We start from the raw sequence: 7,232 nt of genomic DNA, 5'->3' as shown, positions 1-7,232 counted from the left end.
TGATGTTCTTGATGTCATCCCACAATTCATCTGGTTTTTTGTCACTCATGTTCAATACATCAAATCTGTTCTTAGATGGTCTCTAAATTCAGGAGGGTTATAATCAAGGTCATATTTTGGCTCTTGTGGACATGTTTTAACTGTCTTCAGCCTCAACTTGAACTTGCATATGAGCAGTTAATGGTCTGTTCCACAGTCAGCTCCTGGCCTTATTTTGGCTGAAGATATTGAGCTTCTTCATTGCCTCTTTCCACAGATTTAGTCATTCTTATTCCTGTGTACTCTATCTGGAGAGGTCCATATGTTGTTGACAAAAGGTATTTTCAATGAATAAGTCATTGGTCTTGCAAAATTCTATCATGTGGCCTCCAGCGTTATTTCTGTCACCAAGGCAATATTTTCCAACTACTGGTGATTTTTCTTTGTTTCTAACTTTTGCATTCCACTCACCAGCAATAAATCACCACATCGTGATTGTATGTTTGGCCAATTTCAAACTGCAGATGTTGGTAAAAAATCTTTAATTTCTTTCCTTGGCTTTGATGGTTGGTGAGTAAATTTGAGTAATAGTAGTATTAACTGTTTGAATCCATTCAAAGACACCTCTAGAAGAAAGCCCTGGTAATCTATTTAAAAAAAAAAAAAAAGACTGAAAACCCTATGGAGCACAATTCTTTTCTGACATACATGGGATCACCATGCGTCAGACAAAGAAGTTGATTTGGCCTTTTGTCTCTGGTTTCTAAAAACAGCTCTTAAAATTTGCCAGGAATTGAGGGCTTTTGTTTTATAGAATAGCCAGACAATACGTAAAAAACCAAACCCATTGCCATCCAGTCAATACTGGGTTCTCAGGGCTTTCTTCCAACGGTGGCTTTGAGTGGATTCAAACCTCCAACTTTACAGTTAACCACTGAGCTCATTAAGTGTTTGTACCACCCACAGATTCCACTTGCATTTGGAATTAAATGCAATGATTCACAAAAAGAAGTTAACATGGTGCCTGATAGACAATAAACAACTACTTAATGAATTTTAGCATACTATTATGGTTAGGAGCTCTGGTAGCATAGTGCCTAAGGCACTTGACTGCTAACCAGAAGGCCACCAGCCACTCCTCAGAAGAAAGATGGGGCAATCTACTTCTGTAGTGATACTGCCTTGGAAACCCAAGGAGGGGTCACTATGAGTCGGGACTGACTCTACAGCACATAACAACAACAACAACATTATGGTTAGTAAAATTATTATCTCCCTATATCATTTGCCACTTGTCCTAGATGTCTTCTATGGAGCCATACATAACAAATCTAATTCATCTTTCGCTAAACAGCCTTTTGAAGGCTTGAAGGTGATTATCATCTTATTTAAGTTGTTGTTGTTGTTATGTGCTGTCAAGTCAGACCTGACTCACAGCGACCCCTCTTGGGTTTCCCAGGCGGTATCACAACAGAAGTAGATCTCCCAACCTTCCTTCTGAGGAGTGGCTGGTGGATTTGAACTGTTAGCGGACCGAACGCGGGTCCCTGCCTGGTGTGCAGTCAGGCCAAAATAGTTTACACGCCAAGATTGAGAGGAGAGAAAATTATTTATTGCAAAGTAGCAGTGCAAGAAGTTAGGGGTAGTTAGTACCCAGATCTTAACTCCCCTGAGACGCCATCAAACACATTTTTTGTAGGTTTCAGGAGAGGGGGTTGTGCATATTCACAAAAGGTTGAGGAATTTGGGGCGTGAATGTGAAATGGGTGATGGATGAGTCACTAGTTTCTTGTTATCAGCTGATGGGGCTTGGGCAGAGGGGAGAGGGTCAGCAATTAACTTTTGTTCCCTTATGTCTTTGGGCCAGAGTTCATTTACTTACAAGTTGTTTCTAAAACATTTCTATTGTCCACGGCCAGAGTTAATTTACAAGTTATTTCTAAAATACTTTTAGCAAGTCTATCATCTGCAGGAAGGAATATTTTCCATTCAGTTCTTTAAGGAACTGAATGCTCATCTGCCAGAAGTGGGAAAATAGTTGGGGGTAATCCAGTTTACTTATTCCCCTGCAAGGGTTTTATCTAATTATTTGTCTTAACTAGGGTGGAGGAGCTCTGGTAGCATAGTGGCTAAAGCACTTGACTGCTAACCAAAGGCTGGTGGTTCAAACCCACCAGCCACTCCTCGGAAGGAAGGTTGGGCAATCCTACTTCCGTAGTGATACTGTCTCAGAAACCCAAGGAGGGGTTGCTATGAGTCGGGCCGACTGGACAGCACATAACAACAACAACAGGGTGGGGGAAATAGTTGAGGGTAATCCAGTCAACCTATCTATTCCCATCCAGGTGCCAGGGTGGGGGAAATAGCAATTGGTTTCAGAACCTCCAGCTTTCTGGTTAGCAATCAAATGCCTTAGGCACTACACCACAAGAGATCCTGTGAACTCACTGTTGTTGTCGTCGTTATGTGCCATGGATCCCTCCTTGGGTTTTCGAGACAGTATTCTTCCTTCCTAGGAGTGGCTGGTGGGTTTGATTCGTCAGCCTCACTAATGCCTAGGATATCAATCTTTATGTGTTCCATTTCTTTTTGACATCTTCCAGTTTTCCTAGATTCATACTTTGTATATTCTATGTTCTGATAAGGGACGTTTGCATCTGTTTCTTCCCATTTTGAGTTATGCCACGTCAGCAAATGGAGGTCCCGAAAGCTTTACTCAGTCCCTGTCATCAAGGTTGACTTTACTTTGAGGAGGTGTGAAGCCTGAGTCCTAATAGCCTCCAGGGAAATCTTTAACCAGAAGCCTTTTAGTGTCAGGAATTCTAACAAGTCTTTTAATGTTGGGGATTCTAAATACTCCCCATGCCTCAGGGCTTTTATCTACCCTCCGGACTCAGCAGGTATCAGAGATTCCCTCCGGATTCAGCGAGTATCAGAGATTTACCCGGCTCCTGAAGTCTCCCACGTATCAGGACTCTGCATCCTCCCTAGATAATAATTCCCTAAGTGGACTTTGGAGCCGGGGGATTCCAACATGTCCCCCAACATCTCAGACCCCTGCCCTAAACCCCTTAGCAACAACCAATCATCTGTACCCCTTTGCCCTGGTGCTACTCCACCCCATATTTTCCTATAAAAGTGTGATAGTAAAGAAGCACGAGGTCTTTTGCCTTGGCCACTGCGTTGGCAAGAGCAGGGACCCTAGCTTGAGCTAGCTAATAAACTTTCCTTTTGCTTTTGCATTATCGTGTCTGTGGTGACTTCCTCGCGCCAACATTCCTTTCTGGGCTCAACAGAGGCAGCTCTTCCGCAGTCGTATTTTGAATGCCTTCCAATCTGAGGGCCTCATCCTCTGGCACTATATCAGACAATGTTTCAGGGCTAATTCATAAAGTTTTCCAGTAATATAATAGGCAGTGTTTCATAAGGTGTTCACCAGCCCAAAGGGATACAAATGAAGAAATGCATGAGGGAAGGTATATAAATAATTGTTTTATTCCTTTTTCATTTCCACTTCTTCTATTTTTCATTTATTTTCTTGCCTTTCTGCAGTACCAGTTCCATCACAGTGGTGAGGAGACATAGTCCCAGTAAACATACCACCTTATTCTTGAGAACCAACCATCTCGTGGAGTGAAGGGAAGCTTTGAGAAGCTGCTGTGTTTCTCATATCCCCAAACAAGATGAAAGTAATTGAAATTAAATAACTCTTCCCTGACTTCACAGTGCAGCTGAGGGCAGTATTTTACATCCAGTGCAGATGCATTCTCTGCTTATCTCCCACAGGTGGCCTGGACCACAGCTGTACATCAACAGCAAAATACAGGGGGCCAAATTGTGCACAGTTCTCTACAGTTTACAACAACTCTCACCATCTTACCATCTCCTGAGGGAGGCATCCTTATCCCCATTCTTGGAGGTGAGGTGCCTGTGTCCTGCGAACATTTTTATGACTTGTTCAAGAATACCCTTTTGGTGTGATGAGGCGAGGACTCAAACCTAGGACTTCTGGCTGTCAGCACAATCTGAAGAAGCGGTTGCCTGAAGACCAAATCCAGCCAAGCCTCTTCATTTATGTATTATCTGCTGTTGTGGATTGAATAATGTCTCCCCAAAATCTGTGTTTGATTCCTAACCCCTAATAGCTGTGGAAACTGTGGATGAGACCCTGTTTGGGAAGAGGGTTTTCTTTGTTATGTTAATGAAGCCATCATCAGTGCTGGGTGGGTCCTAAACCCAATCAAATCTGAATTATAGAAAGAGCAGATAAAGCACCACTGGGTAAGACTGATGTCATGTGAGGATAGCTAAGGAGCAAAGGAATGCCTGGGGCTACTGACAAGGAAGGAATTGACCTGGCTGACCTTGATTTTAATTCTTATAACTCCAGAGCTGTGAGAAAATAAATTTCTGTTCTTTAAAGCCAAATATATCTCCCAAATATATATATATATATCTTAAAAGCTAACCCTTATGCCTAGGGGAGCTCTGGTAGCATAGTGCCTAAGGCACTTGACTGCTAACCAGAAGGCTGGCGGTTCAAACCCACCAGCCACTCCCCTGCCAAGTAGGTTGGGCAATCCTACTTCCGCAGTGATACTGCCTTGCAAACCCAAGGAGGGGTCGCTATGAGTCTGGGCGGACTCGAGGGCAAATAACAACAACAACAACAACCCTTATGCCTATAGTTATAATCCCGTTTGGGAATGGGTTGTCTCTGTTATGTTAATGAGGCAGGGTTAGTATAGAGTATCTCTTTTGAGATAGAAACAGAGATGGTAGAAGAGAACAGCCAAGCTACATGAAGATTTCTCAGGAACAGAAGCTCAGAAGAGACAAGGACCTTCCTCCAGGGCTGACAGAAAAAGCCTTCCCTTAGAGCCAGTACCTGAAATTGGACTTCCAGCCTCCTATACTGTGAAGAAATAAATTTCTGTTTGTTAAAGCCACACACTTGTGGTATTTCTGCCATAGCAGCACTAGATAACTGCACCTAGATTCTCATCATTGATGCCTAGACTCATGAAATCTATCTCCTTTTCCTTCCTTTTTCTGATTCAGCCCTCTCCACTCTGTCAAATAGACTCACAAGCCTTATCATCAAAAGTCTTGTTCACATCATGTCCCTACTCCACTCGTGAAAACTTATTCTTCACTGCCTACTATAGAAACTCTAAACTCTCAAACTACTTTCATAGTCCTTCCAAATGCTGGCCCAATTTTCTTTATCTAAACTTACTTCCCACTACTCCCTTACATAAGACTGAGTATTTCTTCCATCTTCTCTTGATGTTCCTGCATCATTCAATAATTTGCCCATAGAATCTTTTAATATTACAACTTGAAGTTTGAATTTTTTCTTCAGTTCTATCAGCTTGAGAAATGCTAAGCATGTTCTTCTCTTTTGGTTTTCTAACTCCAGGTCTTTACAATCAAACACTTTCTGGCCCCAAGACTGCACCATGTGTCTTCTAGCTTCCATGTATACAAGCTCTTCTGTTGGCTTAGGGTGTCCTCCAGATTTCCTCACGATACAGTTATTATTCATTTCTCCTCAGCAATTTAGAATACTTGATCAGCTTCTTTTTTTTTTTTGAAAATTCATATTGAGCTGAAGAGCAAAACATCTTAACAAACCTGTTTGGTGAAGAAATATGTCCAACACAATAAAAGGTCTTGGAGTTGGAAGTATTGAAAGTGGTACCTGACACAAGAATCTCTTCCAAGTCACCCTTGGTATGTCATACAGTTTCTGCACAAATGTCGTATGAGAGGAGCTCCCTCTCTCACAATCAGCCATCTTATCATTAGACAACTCTGGTGGTCAGGACACTACTTGTATATATGGCCAATAACCTTAACAGATAATAAAGACCTTACTCTCACCTTTAAACAGAAGCTTAAGAATATGTGCCTGAACTTAAATTCCTGCTAAGTGGGTAATAAGATCGAATGTTTTCCTCACAGCACCTTTGATAAGGGATAAAGGAATGAAAACCAGGTAAGAGAGGAAGAAATGAAAACTAGGAGGATGTTTGAACCTGAAGATGGAGCAAAGGAGGAGGGAATACTAAAAGGAAAGAAAATAATACAGAAAGAGGAGATGGTAGGATAATAAAGATAAACTTCCACTGAGCCAATTACCTCAGCAATGTAATTTCAGAGAATTTCAAGTGTTTTACTGTTACAACAAATACAACCCAGAAACAAGCTGCATCTTTGCATTCTCACATAGTTGAGCCCCTATTTTGATGCTATATATATGATGCTATGTTATCTGGCCCTGACTGTGAGGACCAAAACTGAGAGGGCAGAGTTGGCTTGAGGTTATATTTTCAGGGTGTGTGTGCGCGCGTGTACACACATGCACTTGGGAGTGAGAGAAAAGGAGCACTGGTGGTGCAGTGGTTAAGTGCTCTTTGGAAACGGAAAGATTGGCAGGCAGTTCAAAACAACAAGCCACTCTGTGGAAAAAAGATATGGCAGTCTGCTTCCCTTCATCTTCTGTTCACTGTTGTGATCCGAGACTTGTAACAGCAATGATAAAAGTTCTTCTCTGGTAGGAAAGAGAAGGATCTTACAAATAAATCCCTGTTTCACAGGCAGCTATTTCACATTCATGTCCTTCTCATCCACCACTGGCAAAAAGAGGTAGAAAGACAAAACCTAGCATGGCTTATTTCACCAGGAAGAACTCAGTTAATAGTGAGTGAATTAAGATGTCTCTTTCTCTTGCCTCATCCAACAAGAATCATCACTGTGAGGGAGGTATTAATTAGCCAGTCAGGAAAAAGAAATATGTAAGGGGTGAAAATGAAAAAAAATATTATACATATTTGTGGATATGATAGACAAATTATTAAAAACATTAAGAGATTTTTTTAGTTTATTTACTATATAAAAAATCAGAAAAACAGAAAGCTGACTAAATTGAGGTTTTAAAAATCAAAATATTAAAAACATAAAATTTTTTATAATTATAACATATAATTCAATAAAACGTACTAGGTGTAAGGTCGCAGTAAGGAGAAGAGGACACACAAAAGGGGGGTTAAAGAGAAGTTTTTATTCTGTGCTCCCAGGAGAGGTTTACGGGTCCCTGAGAGGGGCCAGGGAGGTCGCACTGCCCAGGTGAAAGAAAGGGTTTTTTTTCTTTTTTAATTAGGATTTGGGTGAAGATTTACAGAGTAAATTCACTTTTCATACAGCAGTTCACATATACTTTGTCTCATGTCATTGACCAAAATTTACAA

Source organism: Orycteropus afer, unplaced genomic scaffold (genome assembly GCF_000298275.1).
Source record: "Orycteropus afer afer isolate SDZICR_OR568_19922 unplaced genomic scaffold, OryAfe1.0 scaffold00290, whole genome shotgun sequence".
Taxonomy (NCBI): domain Eukaryota; kingdom Metazoa; phylum Chordata; class Mammalia; order Tubulidentata; family Orycteropodidae; genus Orycteropus; species Orycteropus afer.
This window is presented reverse-complemented; position numbering follows the sequence as displayed.